Raw genomic sequence first — 17631 nt, 5'->3', positions numbered from 1 at the left:
TCCACGAACAATCAAAGGTTCTTAACCCACACATGACTGTTACCCACCCATATCTTTTTGCCCTCCCAACCCCCATCTCTCAACTATTTTACCATTCATCCTTCCTACCTGCTACTTCCAATTCATTATTTTGTGCTCTGTGCACAAGAGTCCAAATCTCTGATCTAAGAATGAACACTTACATCTTGTATATTTCAAATGCTAGTAACCCACTACGCATCACTGACCCAAATGAATCTCTTTACACAGCCACGAAATCACTTTCCCATTGCAGTCACTGCCAGTCTACCTCAAAGCCTAACTTCACACCAATTCCATCCCATCTTAGTCTCTCCGCCAAGTGATAGATACTTTATGTCCATTTCTTTGCCTTGTCTACTAACTTTTTCAGTCCCCAACTGGACTGCAATTTAAACTCTAAGTCCCTCCTCTCTAGCACAGACCAGGGTCCCTGGAGGACAGATTTGAGGCCTCCTCCTTCAGGCCTGGGAACCTTCAGGTAAGGCCCCCAGCGACAATATTACAGGCCTCTGCCCGTCCCTCTGAACATAATAACCAACCCTGATGTTGTGTTCCTTAGGATATCTCCATTTCACCAGGCTCACCCAACACTAACCAGTGACATCTTAATAGCCTTTGCAACTTTCAAAGGTCAATGACCAGGGTTCCACTTTGGAAATCACTGGTGTGTCCACGACCCCCACAATGACTCAGTGACCTACACATCACCACCTCACCTACTAGAGCCCTTTACTACTCATACATGCTTTTTAGCTTTCACTTCCCTTCATCCTTCAACAAGTCACTGGCCTGCAAAGTCCCCTTTACCTCTCTATCCACCTCCGGGGTCTTACAGACCCCACCAAACTCAACCTGAATTCCCTTATTTAGCTCTCCATCTCGCCCCTCCAAAGCCCCTTCATCCCAGGACCCTGGGACCATCCCATCTCCTCACTTAGCCTCTCCCAGCGCTGCTTGGGACACAACCTCTAAAAAAATCGAGAGATGCCGAGGTCTCTTTCCCCCCGCTCACAGAGCGGTGGGCAAAAGCCCCCCCCCTCCTCCCCCACAGGTTTCCAGACTCAACTCACTACATCCGCAACCTCGACCCCCGCCCCTTTTCTCCCTCCCCCCAATCCCACCGCTCTCCGCGGCGGTGGCTCCCCCTGCCCCCAAACCCGCTCAAAACACGCGGACGCGAACCCGGCCCACCAACCCCCCGGCTCCGGTCCTCCCCTCCCCCCCCCCCAGGTGCCACTTACCCCCGAGGCGGGAGTGGAGGAGGGGAGAGAAGGAGCGGAGTAGGGGAGGGGGCTTCGGTCCGGGGCGGCTTTCAGCCCCGGGGGGCCGGGGCCGGGGCCGGGGCCAGCGGCAGCGGCGGCGCAGCGTCTCCCCCCGGCGGCGGCAGCGGCGGCGGCGGCGCCGTCCCACTCCCGCAGGCACACATAGGCTCCATTGTCCGCCGGCGCCTCCCCCTTTCCGGCTCCCCCCTCCCGGTCCCGCCCCTTCCCCCTCCCCTCGGCCCTCCCCCAGCCGCACCGCGCCACGAAAGGTACCGCCGGCCCCGCCTCGGACGCGAGCTGCGAAGTGCCCCCTCCCCCTGCCCCGGCGTCCCGCCCGGCGGGGGAATGGGGACTGCCCCTCCCCGCCTCGGCTCAAGGCCTGCCGCCGGGAAGGGCCCGCCCCCCTCCAAGGGAATGTCATTCGTCCCCCTCCCGGAACGCGCGCAATGGTACTAACCCGGCCGCTTCCTCCTCCCCTTCCCAGGCCTTCCCGGAGAGGCACCGCCTCCGGAGCCCCGCCCACCGAGTGGCCTCGCCTCCTTGACCCCGCCCCTCCTTCTAACATTTTACTATGGAACCGCCCACGGCCAGCACCACCTCCTGCTTTGCATGGACACGCCCACCGGTCCCCGCCCCAGTTCGTCACCCGGCCAGAGGTGACGCCTACTCCCCACCTTAAAGAGGCAGAGTCCTCTTTCTCAACTAAAAAAGCCTCCCAAAGGGCCGGTGGGGTGGGAGGTGCGGCCAAGGAGCGTTTCTTCTTTCCCGCACCGTCCTCCCGGTGCGCACACTCACCCGGACCTCCCCACCGCCTGCCGCAGCACTGGGGAGCAACCCGAGGGGACCAGCAGAAAGCGCGGAGGGGGGCAGGGCAGCGGGGAAATTTGGCCATCTTTGACAGAAACGAATAGGAAGCTGCCAAAGGAAGGGGTCTTTCCCTCACACTTTCCTGCTGCGCTGGTCCCAGCCTACTCCTCCTCCTTCAAGGCAACCCCCCTCACGCCTCCGGGATGCCACCACCCTACCCCATCCGCTCTCCGGTCCCCGGTCTTCACCCGTCAATCAGTGCACGGTGCTGGCGGTTGCCGGCTTTCTCCCCTCCCAAGAGAGCAGGCCCCTCTCGGGTTGCACTCTTCTCCACCCTCTCCAAAGCCGATTCTTGCCAGGGTCCTGCGAACGCGGTGGCTGTTGCAGGGTCTCTCCTTCCACGTCGGGCCCAGCCCAGCCCCGCTCACGCATCGCTACCTAGCTAGTGCCCTAGAGGACCTTCTGCTCAGATCCTCGAACGGCTTCACGACCGCTTTTTTTAATCGGAGTATCGCTCCCCTGATTTTTCGGGAGGCCTGCGCTTTGCAGAGCTCGAAGCCCAGGCATCCCGGCACCGTCCCCTGTGAAGTGAGAGGATAACCCATTAGGCTGCACTTTTTCTCAGAAGGAAAATGACGACGCACGTTGCTGAATAAAGCGCAGATTCCGGCTACTCCTGTTTTATCTTTGTGGCCCTTGTTGCTGCCGTGACCAACTATTATTATACAGACCTGTCTACTCACAGTCCTCCCCAGAACACACTGCTGTTCCATCTCTGTGTATGTGCTTTGTAGAGTCTTGATCTTATTTGTTTCTGCAACTACGAGCACTGGCCCCACTGCCTTTCTCAATCAGTTCAGTCAAGACTGCCTATGTTATAACGTACTGCGTATTCTCCCTAAAGACAGAGGCAACATGGCCAAGAGAAGTAAATAAATTTTCCTTGCTTTTGCTTCTACCACCCATAGTTTTAACCAGGATAATTAATTCTGTGTCAATTTCCCTGCTTATAAAATAGGAAAACTTCCTTGGGGGCAATCTTTTAACTAATGGTGCTGGTTGTGAAGGATGTTGCAGGAGAACCCTGAATGATAAAGCTTTCCAAACCACTTAAAATTCTTGGGTGACCATGTAAGTTTCTATACCATGTGTCTCCAGCCTAGATGCTACGGAAAACTGTTTTTTTCTCAGCCAGATGTTTCCCCTTTGTCTCCCATTATGACTGAGGATATAAAGAAAAAACACGATTGTACATATAAACAATATAAATCTAAGATCAATTGAAGGATTCCAAATGGGAAATAATTAAAATCCTTCTTTGTCGGGGGCGCCTGGGTGGCTTAGATGGTTAAGCATCTGCCTTCAGCTCAGGTCATGATTCCAGGCTCCTGGGATGAGCCCCAAGGTGGGCTCCCTGCTCAATGGGAAGCCCGTTTTTCTCTCTCTCCCTCTGCCCCTACTGCTCCCCCTGTTTATATTCTCTCTCTCTGTCAAATAAATAAATAAAATCTTTTTTTAAAAAGATTAAAAAAACTTTAAATACTTTTTTGTCATGTTTTGGCAATAGGTGAGAACCTCTGTAAAAGAAGACAGGAGGAAAAATTAAGGTACACATGTAGGGAAAGACAGCTAAACCCAGGAATATGCAAGAATCATTTGGGATTGCAGAAGTAGATGGAAAAAAGGGATTTACAGAGTGGACCTATAAGCGAAAACCACTGCTAAAATAAGCTCCTGAGTGGAGTGTTCCAGCCCAGGTCACTTCTACTTACAAAGCTCAAAGACAAGCTCATTCTAACAATACACGTACAAAAAAGTCTTAACCATTTTACTAGGCATTACACCCTCCACTCTATGTGTCAAAAGTCAAAATTATTTACTGAACCAGAAGAAAAATGTAAATGAATACTAAATGTGCAACTCCAGGGTGAAGGAGGAATAATATTAAGAAGAACGTGTGTTACAAGTCATGAAATCTACAGGTTAGAGTCTCCATAGCAATGTTAACTTAGCTACATTTGCACGTGGGATAGAACTGCGTTTTAAAATAGTATTTATTCTATCATAGTTTATTTTACTAGAATTTTTGTCTTCTGAATTTTCTAATTTCCATTCATTGCCATCTCACTTGAGAATGAATTCTATTTGGCTATATAAAGATCTTGCAGGCTGTCTATACATAAATACTAATGGATAATGATGAAATCATTTTTAAAAGCATCCTATAAATAAACACTTCAAACTGTTTCTGCTACTCTAGAAATTCTAAGAGAAATCATTTTTAATCCAAATGGTAACATTGGTAAAAAATAACGGCTTTTGACGTGAAAGAGACCTGGGTTTGATTTTTTTTTTTTTTTTTCCGTTTTGAAATTTGCTTCTCACACTGACAAGAAGCACTCACTGTGATGCAAACATGGATAGCATAAATTTGGCTTCTTAGTTCTCCAACTAATCACCGTATCTTTTATTTCAGTTTTCCTCCAACCTTCTCTACCGCAAATTCTGCTTTCAAAATGCTTCTGTTCCCTCAGCTCTTGATAAACTTACCCCGAAATTTTGGGGTTGGAAGGAACCCCCTCCTATTTTATGGAGGAGAATTCTAAGACGCAGTCGTTTAATGACTTGCCAAGATTATGCCCATTTTTAGGGAGTAGAATTTAAGTCCAACACTCTTCAGCACTGTTCTTACTCCCGCGGGTTGTTCATTCCCACTAATATTTATCATTGTAGAAGAGAACATGACGTTCTACCCTCGGGATGATGAAAGTAAGACTCAGAAAGGTTGAGCCCACTCAGCCAGCTGGTGCTAAGGCTGTAAGAGGCCCTACCAAATTCTTGCCTTGGTCAAAGCCCTTGGTTTGTCCACAATTTCCTACTTCTTATACTGTTTTTTACCAATTCATCTACCTCATTGTCCAGACCAAAACGGGCAACCCAAAGGAATACCACTAAGAGAGTCATTTGTGACTGCAAATGAAGGGTTAGGAGGGAATGGTGTCTTGACTTTCACAGTGCTCCTCCCCTATGCTGTAAGAAAAGAGCCCGCAAACAATGTCTTTGTTAGGTTGCCCATGAAAAAGAAACAAATCTCCCTATCCCAGCTTTCATGAGTTCATTTAAATCAATGGGGAGTCTTAGAGATTCATCCGTACTGGGAAAATTTAGGGCTAAGTCTCTCTTTTGTGAGGAAGAAATCAATATTCCCACCCCCTTCCTTCCCAGGAGCTCCTCCTAGGACCATTGGCACTTTGATGTGAGTGTGGGTCTCCTATGTCACCACAAATCTGCTGTCCACAGTCTGGGTATTAGAGGCACCCTCTCTATGAATGCTCAGACAGATCTGTGATAGGACACTCAGATTTCTTAAAAAGGTGCCATCACCTCAAACCTGTATGGTTTTGTCTCCTGCCCTCACTGTCTGCGTTCTTAAAGTCAAACTTTGTGACTTCCAGCCTGCTATTTTCTGAGCCCTAAATGATTGATACATCAATGCTGATCCTCTTCCCCAGGTTTCCAATTTCACACAGCCCATGATGGCTGAACCAGAAACAACCGGGGTACTCCATGTGCTCCAACAACTTCTCCCCAAATCTCTTCATCTTCATGCCAGTTCTTCACATCTGTCATTATTGTCCCACATCCCTTTTGTTCTTTAAATTCCACTAATTTACTATTTCATTTTCTTCTTCACCTCTTTCCCAACAATAATTCTGGGTAAATATTTCTACTATTTCATTTCATTTTCTTCTCCCAGGCATTTCTCTCAGAATGTTGACCTTCAGATACACCTATTTGACTTTTCCTGGGTTCTACCTTCCATCCTGGAAGCCTCCCACTTCCCACAGTCATCCTCTCCCCAGCTTCTCGGGAGCTGCTGCCCAACCACTGCTGCTTGACTCTACCACCATGGTTTGCATCCAGGTTGCTCTCATTTGCCGCAGTGCCTTTTTGGAATCCTTGGCCACCCATCATTCCAGTAGTGGAAAGTCTTAATGCTGAGGTGTACCCACATTTTTGTTTCCAGACATTACTAGAAAACAAGAAAACCCACAAAACCAAATTTGGGGCAATGAAACTTCAACTGAACTTTCTATTTACTTGACAACTCCTTCATGTATCTTTATAATCTCCTATATCATTTCCCACAACAATTATTCCAAATTTTATCTGCTACCTCTCCTACATTGTAAGACCTACCTTGTCATCTCACCCCACCACTAAAGAGGCTTCTTGCTCGGTTTTCTGTCTTCCATTTACTTACCCCCTTGCTTTAGTATCTCAGTAAGATCTTTCGTACTCCAATACTCTTTTTCCCTCTTCCTTTTCATTCTCAATTTATCCAAAGGGTAATCTATATTCTCATAATTCCTTTTCCTCCTGGGTATTAACCCAACCAACCATTCTACCAGAATTCTCTCTTCAACATGGTCAAACTTAATCACCCAAAACATCCAATGAATAACCTCTCCCTTCTTATAGTTTGAACTCCAAGATAAAATAAATTCTGGTTTTGTGTCCCCCCCCCACACCCAGTTTTATTGAGATATTTTTGACATATAACATTGTATAAGTTACGGTATACAATATAATGATTTGATGTATGTATATATTGTGAAATGATCACCCTGGTAAGTTCAGTTAACTTCCCTCCATGCACACAGTTACAATTTTTTGTGTGTGTAATGAGAACCTTAAAGATCTCCTCTCTTGGCAACTTTAAATATGTAATACAGTATCGTTGACTATAGTCACCATGTTGTACATTACATCCCTGAACCTGTTTATCTTATAACTGAAGACTGCTACCTTTTGAACACCTTCACCATTTTGCCCCACCCTCTACTCCCTGTCTCTGGTAACCACCGATCTCTTCTGTTCTTGTAAGTTTGGGGTTTTTTACATTCTGCTTATAAATGAGATCATACTGTATTTGTCTTTCTCTGACTTATTTCAGTGAGCATAATATCCTCAAGTTTCATATGTGTTATTGTAAATGGCAGGATTTCCTTCTCTTTTACAGCCGAAGAATATGCCACTGTGCATATACACCACATTTTTTTTCAATCCATTCATCTGTGATGGTCAGACCTAGATCGTTTCCATGTCTTGGCTATTGTAAATAAAGCTGCAATGAACATGGGCATGCAGATGTCTCTTGAGATAGTGATTTCATTTCCTTCAGATATATACCTAGATGTCTGTTTCTTCATTGATTTAAATTCCTCTTTTTGTCTTCTAATTGTGAATGTTCCTTAAAGCCTTTTGTTCTTTCATCTTTCCTCTCTTCAAATCTCCCTACAACATCTTTCTCATTCTTCTAACTTCAGCCGTTGCCCCTTTGGAGATGACCAACACATCCTAGGTCTCTTGAACTTCAATCCTGTATTTCTACCTAATCAGTTTGGTCTTCTAGAGTCAACTTTACAGGTCAAAAAAACAAATTCACCGTCTTTCAAAATTAAGTCTCACCTCTGTATTCATCACCTTTAACTTAGCTTCGAAACCTTGGCATTCATTCTGACTCAAAATCTCCATCTATTTATTTCTTCTTAGTCACCGGTATCCACAAATCTCCCCTTAAATCAATTTCTTGTTTTCTGCTCCCAACTTGGGTCTGTTGTAATAGCCTCCAAGTAGTCATTCCTGCCCTCCTCAGCCAATTCTCCATGCTTCTTCCCGATAGATCTTCCTAAAAGACCCATTTATTATATACTATAGGGCCCCTCTGCCCTAAGATCAACAGTGTGGCATAACAGGAATAATATCAGCTTGAGAATCACCTGGACCTGGGTTTGATTGAATATTGGATGGCAATTTACTAGCCAAGTAACTTCAGAAAGAAGAAAAAATGTTCTTTTCTTTCTTATTCTTTATAGAAGTAAAGCGTTTAGATCACCCATTTTAGAACATAACCTGGGTACACAAACATTTAATATCCTCTACCTTTTAAGATAGTTCCTAGTCTTGACCTGCATCTTGAGAACAAAATCGTACACTTCTTTGTGTTTTGCAATCATTTAGTAGTTGCCATATTAAGTGAGCATCTACTAAGTGTAGGGCATCTTGGGGGAGGTACAAAAAATGAATCGGGTATTCAGTGTATCAAATTTTGTCCTTAAAGTCTAATCAGACTTATACAAGGGAGTCATTCATTTAAAAAAGGGGGAGGGTTGTAGGGGGGTAGTTCAGTAAGTGCCAGGCATCATGCAAGGTACCAAAGATTCAAGTAAATGTAAGATAAGTCCTCTCATGCTGGGACCTGGGATCAATCTAGTTAAAAATACTGACAAGTGAACACTTATAATCAATTATAATAAATGCTATGAAATGGATAAATACCAGGTGTTTGGGGGCACACAGAAGAGAGGCATCTAATTCAGACACGAGAGTCAGGGAATGCAACAAGATCTGAGGGGAATCTCAAAGAATGCGTAGGAGTCAGGCAAAGGACTCAGCAATGTGCAAAGACTAAGCTGTGTGACAAGTTTATATAAATAACCACAATACAAGATAGAAAGTAATAAATAAGTGGCAGAGCAGAGACAAAAGTAAAATGGCAATCAGAGGAGATACATTATATATGGGGGCTGGGGGACATGAGCAGAAACTGCTTCATGGAAGTGGAGGCATTTGAGGCAACATGAAGGGGTCAGGGGTCAGGTTGATCAGGCCCATAGTGGGGCCAGATGACTTCTTGTCTTCTCAGTGTTCTACACAGCACCCTGTGCACAACGGCACAACACCTTGTCTGTTGCCATGATGATGACAATGATGACGACATCTTGGCTTTTCTCATGAAGTTGGTTCTTCTGATTTCCTAGAATGCTTATACAGGGAGACTCAAGATTCAACAGAACCACTTTCAGGTGGAGGAGCCCTCGATCAGGCTCGCCTGGCTTTGAATCCCAGCTCCACCATCAGATGGCTTTGTGATCTTAGAAAGATTACTGAAACTCTCTAGGGTTTAGTCTTCTCTTTCATAAAGTGGAGCAATGATAGTATTTTCCTCAAAGGATAGTGTGAGGAATAAATGAGCGACTACATGCAGACATGTAGGATAGGCCTTGCACAGTAAGTGCCCAATAAATGTTGGTTATTCATTTTCTCATAACAGAATTGGCCTTAGGGGAAGATTTTAGGAGCCCTGAGGTTATCTCCTCAACACTTCACTTATTCCCATGCTTACATCTCACTCACTCGTATGTCTTCCATTCTCCTAACACATTCCTTTAAATTCTGCCATTAGAAATTCATACCTTTGGATTCAAGATGTCACTTCCCCAAAAGACTTTGGGAAGGGTAACACAACAAAGGGGTAAGCCTTTTTTATTTTAATAATCTGTCTGGCCAGATCTCTATTCTCCTTAACTATTAACTGTACTGAGGGAATATTGTGGGGAAGAAAGGAAGGGCTAATTCTAAAGCATGGAGAACCTTCCCCAGAAACTGAAGCCAGGAGATGCTCAGAGGGTTTTCTGAGGGCAATAGGTCCTCTGGGATTGAAAGAAGGGAAGGACTAGAAAGAGATGCCAAGAAGTAATGAGAAATACAAAAACAAGGTCATTTATGTCAGTAAAGACATGCTTTACTAACTTAACAAACAGTGCTGACCTTGATTTAGGGGACTCTCCATCCACTGCCCCTTTCTCTACTCTGGTCTGTGTTTCAGGATAAATAATTTCACTTGGGATAAATGCTGAATCATTTCAATGAAGGAGACTATGCAGGTGATCAAGAAACCCCTGGTTTTGGGGCGCCTGGGTGGCTCAGTGGTTTGGGCTGCTGCCTTCGGCTCGGGTCATGATCTCAGGGTCCTGGTATCTAGCCCCGCATTGGGCTCTCTGCTCTGCAGGAAGCCTGCTTCCCTCTCTCTCTCTCTCTGCCTGCCTCTCTGCCTACTTGTGATCTCTGTCTGTCAAATAAATAAATAAAATCTTAAAAAAAAAAAAAAAGAAACCCCTGGTTTTAAGATTTCATAATGACTTTTACATGTTTTATTTCTTAGTTATTATTTGTAATAAAAAATTAATAAGCACTTAATATATGTCTTAGTGGCAAGTTCAGTTGAGTGAAAATTTCATTAGAAGGTGAAAAAACAGGGGAGCCTGAGTGGCTCAGTTGGTTAAGCTTAACCGTCCAACTCTTGATTCAGACTCAGGTCATGATCTCAGGGTCCTAAGGTGAGCATTGCATCTGGGGCTCTAGGCTCTGTGCACAGTGGGGAGTCTGCTTGAGACTTTCTCCCTCTGACTCTCCCCCAACTTGTGCTTGCAAGTGTCTCTTTCTCTCAAGTAAATAAATAAATCCTTTTTTAAAAGGTGAACAAAAATAGTCTTTGTCATGAATCTTACAGTCTAGTCCAATAGAGAAAACACAAAAAGTTTAATCACAATTAATTCCTCAATTGTATTGCAAGTATAACAGACATGAAACAAACTCTGGACTTCTGGGGGTTAAAAAAAAAAAAAAAAGCAATGAGTAGAATCTTGAGCAATCATTTGCAGCATTGGAAGTTGAACTGGGCCTTAAAGGATAGGATTTGAACAGTTCCAGGATGAGACAGTGACCCAGGAGGGAAAGGCAAGGAGGCAAGCAAGAGACCGAAAGAAGAACAGCATGTGTGGGCAGAAAACGATAATAGTAATGATGAAAACAAGCCATCATAACAGCTGCCCTTTACTGAGTATTTGGTATATGCATGTGCCAAGCAATATTCTGACTATGTTCATATCGTCTCATTTAGGACCCACAATGGCCCCACAAAGTATGAACTATAGTTCCCATTTTACAGTTGAGGGGCCAGATACTTTGAGAGATAAGTCACTGCCCTAAAATCATGTAGCTAAATGATTTAAATGATTAAAGGCCAAGTCATTCTGGGGTGAAAGCTCTTAGCTCTCCAGAGTACAGTCTCTCTTAGTGCAGGTGGTAGGATGCAGCAGCAAATACAATTGAATAAATAGGGTAGGAATTCATTCCATAGAATATAATTTAAATAAAGCATGCAAGAATGATATACCATAAGGTTAAAAAACAAAACCAGAAACAAAACCCGCAGTTTACCAAAAGCTGCTTACGGAACAGGCATACCTTCTTCACAGGGTAATCCAGAGTGTGATTTAGAGTTATACCCATTTTACAGATGAGAAAATCAAGATGGAGAGGTTGAATGACTTGGCCAAGCCCCACAGCTGTTAAATAGCCCAGCCCAGATTTGAACACTGGGCTGACAGCAAAGCCTGTGTTCCTGCTGCTATTCCACGCTGCCTCTCTCCTTGATCCAGGGAAAAACTTGGTAAAAATAACACCGGTGCAATCTGCGGTGTTCTTCAAAGCACTTTCAGATTCACAGCCGCATCAGATCCTTACGATAACCCTGGGATAAGTTTGGAAGAGATCTCCCTCATCCATCATGATGAATAATAATAACAGTCAGAATAATCATTAAAATAATAATCTTAGGCAGCACTGAGTGTTCCCCCTATACCTGGCTCTGTGCTGAGGGCTTTACATGGATTGTATGTTTGACTTACAGCAATCCTGTAAGATAGACTCTGTTATCATTCCTTTTTTTTTTTTTTTTTTCCTGTTATCATTCTTAACTTGCACATGAAGACACTGGGGCTCAGAGAGGTAAAATGACTTAATGAAGGAGGCTGGGCTCAGATAAGTTGCAAGCACTCACTCAAGGTCCTATGACAATGAGTGTGATCCCTGGACGAGAACACAGGTCCCGCACTTCCACAGAACTAGAGCAGGCAGGGAGAGGAGCTGGAAGGCTACAGAAGTTTAGGGGTGAGGTGAGGCAGCCCCAGATGGGCTAATATGAGGGAGACTGAAGACACTGCACAACCAGGCGCCATCTGAGGAAGGCTATAGTGGCTCACTTCTGAAGCACGTGACCAGAAAAGGAAGGAAGAAAAGCTTCAGTTTGGTTTCTAGCCTAAAATGGGTAGAAGTAGTGATGGGGCATTGTGATCAGAACCAAGAGTGGTTCAAAAATGATGCTGGTCCACAGTGAGACATACCACATGCCAACTCAGGACAGCCGTGATAGAGAAGACAGATGACCTCGAGGGCTGCGGGTGGAAATGTAAAATGGTACAGCTGCCTTTGAGAACAGCTGAGTAGTTTCCTAAAAAGTTAAGCATAAGTTTACCATATGACCCAGCAATTCCATTCCTGGGTGTCTATCGGAGAGAAATAAAAACGGACCCACACAGACTTGTATGCAAATGTTCTACCACAGCATTATTCCTCGAGGACAACGAGTGAGAATAATCCAAATGTCTATCATCTGCTGAATGGATAAATGAAATGTGGGGTGTTCCTCAGCAATAGGAAAGAAGGACTGATACCCACTGTAGCATGTACGCACCTCAAAATCAATACGTGAAGTGAAAGAAGCCAGATGCACAAGACCGCGTATGCCATCATTTCATGTACACACAATGTCCGGAAAAGACAAATCCATAGAGACAGAAAGCAGTTTAGGGGGTTGGGAGGAGGGAACAACAGCAAATGGGTATCTTTGTGGGGTGAAGCAAATGTTGGAAAACTGGACTTGGGTGGTGATTGCACAACACTGAATTTACAAAAAAAAAAATCATTGAATCTTGCACTTAAAATGGGTATGTAAATATGGTATGTAAATTATATCTCAATAAAGCTTCTTTTTTTTTTTAAAGATTTTTATTAATTTATTTGACAGAGAGAGATCACAAGTAGGCAGAGAGGCAGGCAGAGAGAGAGAGAGAAAGGAGGAAGCAGGCTCCCTGCTGAGCAGAGAGCCGGATGTGGGGCTCGATCCCATGACCTGAGCCGAAGGCAGAGGCTTTAACCCACTGAGCCACCCAGGTGCCCCTAAAGCTTCTTTTTTTAAGAACAGTGAAGCTGGGGCTCTGGGGTGGCTCAGTTGGTTAAGTGACTGGCTTCGGCTCAGGTCACGATCCTGGGATTCCAGGATCGAGTACCACATGGGGGGGGGGGCTCCCTGCTCAGCAGCGAGTCTGCTTCTTCCTCTGGCCCTCCCTGCTCTCATGCTCTCTCTATCTCTCAAATAAATAAATAAAGTCTTTTAAAAAAGAAAAGAAAAGAAAAGTGAAGCTGGCTTGTGAAGCAACAAAGACCAGTTTTGGAATCATAGGCGACCACTGGACCCTGAAGAGGAGAGGTCCTGCCAGGGGAGAGGGCAGGCTGAAGATGCGGAGGTAAGAGCTGAAGCAATACAAATGAATGGGTTCACCAAAGAAAAAGGCAAACAAGAGAAAAGGAAGACATCAAGGACAAAACCTTTGGTGTCACTACCATCGGGGCAGGGACGCTGGTCTGCCTTGGCCTATGCGGTGTTCACCTGGTAGCGACAAGTCCTATTAATATTAAAATGTCCTTATATTCTCCAAGCCTGCACCCACTGAGCACAGAGGTACATGCCCCATGGCTTGGCAACCAACAGGGTCAGTCTACGTGGGGGAAAATTGCCTCTAAGTGACAAAAATACACAAGGATAAGTAGGAATGGACTGAATATATTCTGCGTTTTGATGCTAAAAAGAGAACTGCATAAACACGTTCACCCAAATTAGAAAGAACATCAGCATTAGGGAGTACGGTGTTTCCAGAGCTGTGATATTTCACTTAGTTGCTGACCAACAACCAACCTTCTTGGGAAGGGTGGGCCTGCACCAGCGCTGGAATCGGGCTCTTTGGCATCCACATCGACTTCTGAATTTAGAAGGAGCCAGCACACATTCTCCTATAAACTCTGCACCTGCTTTCCCACTTCACAGCGACCCCTCTTCCTCCAGTCCCCATCCCAGGCTTAGAACTCTGGGGAGAGGGATCCTCCCAGGCTAGGGACTGAAGATCCCCTCCTTCCCCCAAGGCCTGATAATCCTTTTTTTGTTTTTCCTTTCTCATCTCCAGTGAAAATGAAGCAAATTTAGCCTACTGTCCTTGGTTGTGAAATAAAGGTGGGGGGGGGTGCGGGGGAAGAATCTGGGAGGTCAGGATGGAAGCGGCAGGGTATAGAAGAAGCCACCCAAGGTGGGAAACACTGACCCTGGCTTCAGGACTACCCATCGCCCACATCACACGGTGAGGGGCAGCTAAGCAGGGTCTCTTAATCCCAGGTTCATCTGGAGACCAAGGCTGGATTTCGGATTGAGGAAAAATATACATTTACTTTCACTAACTTCTAACTCCAATTTACCATTGCCTTCGAATATAAACATGGGTGGTATGAGCCATCCATGACTTTTTCACTGACAGAATCACAGATATTTTTATATCACCTTAAGGTTGTGGCAGATATTCCAAATATCGCTTATACTCATTGCTGATGACGCAATTACTGTAGCTATTAAATCTGCCACTAGACCTTTTTATTAATGTTCTAATAAAGAAGCGCATATATTAGTATACCAGATATCTTTTTTTTTAAAGATTTTATTTATTTATTTGACAGAGAGAGAGAGGTCACAAGTACGCAGAGAGGCAGGCAGAGAGAGAGGGGGAAGCAGACTCCCCGCTGAGCAGAGAGCCCAATTCGGGCCTTGATCCCAGAACCCCAAGACCATGACCTGAGTGGAGGCTTAAACCACTGAGCCACCGAGGCGCCCTAAAGCTTTTGATATTTTGATCATATTTCAATATAACTCTTTTTGTAACGCTCAATATATTATCCTAGGTGTTTAAAGTCATAATTCCATCCATGGGCTTCACCAGGAGAACCAAGGTGCATCCATGTCACAAAAAAGTTGAAGAATTCCAGGACTGGAAAAACTTACCCCAGTCCCCATTCAGCACCACAAAAAATGAGCCTCCCTACAAAGCAGGCAATCCCACCATCAGAGAACATTTCCTTCGGGTTTTAAAGATTCCCATTAAAATGCAAATACCCCCAAAGGAGAGGAACTTCTCCCAGTGTTATTTGTTAACCCCTTAAATAGGGCTGTTCCGCAGCTAGTTGAGCACAACACCCTACAATTCAATTAAACAAACATTTATTGAGCTCCTGCCACGGCTAAGGAACAAGGCTGGGGGATAGAGAGGGAAATCCTGCAAGGTTTCTCCTCTCAAGGGTGCCTGTGATCTAACAGATGGAATAAAGCAAGTGCAGAAAAGACAGATGAGAAATGGTAGGGAGAATTGGAAGGAGCAAGGCGCGTCCTGGGGAAGGGATGGCTCCGAGGAAAGAGACTCCTTCAAGCCCACATTCCAGGATGGACTGAGTATGGACCTCGGAATACAACGTTGGCCAAGTTCACTGCCCAGGGTTGTTCAATAGGTAAAGCACGAAGTCAGCTACGGTGGCAGAGCGCTGTGAGGTAAAAAGGGGCTTCGAAGCACAGAGGAGGGAGTGACTTAGTGTGGGTGGGGGCAGGGGAGAACCTAGAAAGACTGTTGAGCGTGATGAATGTGGCAAGGAGGAAGTGATACTTGAGCTGAGCCTAGTAGGATAAGTTTAAAAAGAGAGAGGGGATGGGGGAAGGGTGGGGGGAGGGGCACCGCATTCCTCGACGAGTTCTGCGCAGAGGGCCTTTTCTGGGGATGCATTTAAAGTGAGAGTTTAGGGACAGTGGAGGATCCAGGCAAGAGGTGGGCCTGGAATTGTAAAACAGAGCTGTACTGAGAAAGGATCTCAAATTTTAACACGGAGGAATTTATACCCCATCTCTTTGGAACAATCAGGAGGGTCTTCATGAAGTAAGGCCTTCATATTTGAGCTGGGCCATTAAAGCATTAGAAAAATTTCAACAGGTGGAGATGGGGCAGGCGGGGAGTGTTTCTGGCCACGGAAGCTGGAGAGCCAGGAGGGTCTGAAAGCGCACGGCTTGGTGAGAACGGCGCGGCCAGGCCCCAGCGTCCTGGGTGGGGGCGAGCGGTGCACCCGGGGGAGAGGGCCGGACCGCGCACACCTGGCTGCAGGGGGTTGGGAGCTGGGGGGAGCAGGGCGGCTGGGTTACCGCTCAGGTTTCTCGCCCCAGGTCAGAACCTCTAGGGCTGGAGCCTGTTTACCAAAGGCCCGAGGTGATCTTGAGGCCCAAGAAAATCGTTTAGGGGCTGAGTATGAAGAAAAGGCCAAGAAGGAAGGTGGGCTTTGAGTGCTGGCGAAGGATCTGCACTTCAGCTGGAAGGTGGTGGGGAGCTGCTGAGAATGGACCCAGAGGGGGAATGGTATTGGTCGAGCCCAGAGTGCTTAGGAAAGATGTAAGGGGCAGAAGAGTTTAGGAAGGAAAGTGTGGGGACCCCATAAAGGGCTATTACAGGGGTCCAGGTAGGGAGTCAGGAGGGCCTGAATCATGCAATGGCAGTGGCAGAGGGAAGAGGACAGATGCAAAGACGAATTTACATGGCTCACTGGGCAACTGAAGTGGGTGGAGGGGCTGAGTCACACTTGACTCCAGGGATCCGAGCTAGGCAAGGAGAAAACCAGCAGGACCATCACAAGAAAAGCAGGGGAGTAAGGCGCCTTTGTGAGGAAGGCTGTGTGGTTAGATGTAAAGCATTGGCACAGTCAGAATACTGTTGATTTTTACATTGAGGGAGGACACACCGTGGGTAGTGGGATCCAGCAGGAGGCATGGGTGGCTATGGGGATTGGGAGGAGGCAAAAGAGGGCTGCAGGGCCTGCCTTTATCACCATTTTGTTGAGGGACAGGAGCTGTGAGCTGTAAACCTAGGCCAGTCCCTTCCCTTCTCAGGAGCTCCGGTTTCCTCTTTGGAAAAGCAGGTGATAATAAAACTTATCACCCACTCATCTCATGGGAGTGCTGGAGAGCAACCAATATACATACATAAATAAGTTTAAGGCACTCAGCAAGAACAAAGTGTGCTAGAAATGCTAAACAATAATAAATTCAGCCACCTCCTCCTCCGCCATGATAGTAAACAAGGTGTCTTTTTTCAGAAACAGATGTGGCCAACAAGATACTAATTCTGGGGACGCCTGGGTGGCTCAGTTGGTTAAACAGCTGCCTTCAGCTCAGGTCATCATCCCAGCGTCATGGGATCGAGTCCCACATCGGGCTCCTTGTTCTGCAGGGAGCCTGCTTCTCCCTCTGACTCTGCCTGCCACTCTGTCTGCCTGTGCTCGCTCTCACTCGCTCTCTCTCTGACAAATAAATAAATAAAATCTTTAAAAAAAAAAAAAAGATACTAATTCTGAGGCTGTCTACAGCTTCTAACAAGAGGTAAGTAAATCTAAACTCTCAATTTTCAAGAATTCCCTCATGAGAGAGTCTAAGTGTCCCTAATACCTCCATCAAATGGAGGGCCTGGGCCAGACTGCAGTTAGTCAACACAAAAATTATTTTATCATCCCACCTTCCATTCTAAGTATCCATGTGTGACTAATATCAGCATCCAAACTGCAGGCAGTCCCCACCATCCCCCCTAAGCCACACTCTTTGTCACACCCCTGAGGTCCCTGTCTTGGCAGAATGGTGCCGTATAAAATATTCAGATCCTAGGTAAGATGTGCACCATCTACAAGGGAAAGAAGGCTGTCAGACAGAAAAAGGAAAAGAAAAAAAAAA

General features: G+C 45.8%; 1 protein-coding gene across 3 annotated transcripts in view; it reads right to left on the bottom strand.

The window, feature by feature from the left end:
• Positions 1-17631, bottom strand: part of LOC132001395 (uncharacterized) — a 70042-nt gene that overhangs the window by 8933 nt on the left and 43478 nt on the right. Inside the window, exon 1 of one of the 3 annotated variants that reach the window (XM_059375954.1) lies at positions 1741-1770. The exons of 1 other annotated variant lie outside the window; for it this stretch is intronic. The gene's annotated coding sequence lies outside the window, so the exon portion shown is untranslated. Of the gene's footprint in view, positions 1-1262; positions 1461-1740; positions 1771-17631 lie in introns of those variants that run through there. One more of the 3 variants, XM_059375951.1, reaches the window with a different exon arrangement.

This window comes from Mustela nigripes, chromosome 14 (assembly GCF_022355385.1).
Source record: "Mustela nigripes isolate SB6536 chromosome 14, MUSNIG.SB6536, whole genome shotgun sequence".
Classification (NCBI taxonomy): domain Eukaryota; kingdom Metazoa; phylum Chordata; class Mammalia; order Carnivora; family Mustelidae; genus Mustela; species Mustela nigripes.
This window is presented reverse-complemented; position numbering and strand designations above follow the sequence as displayed.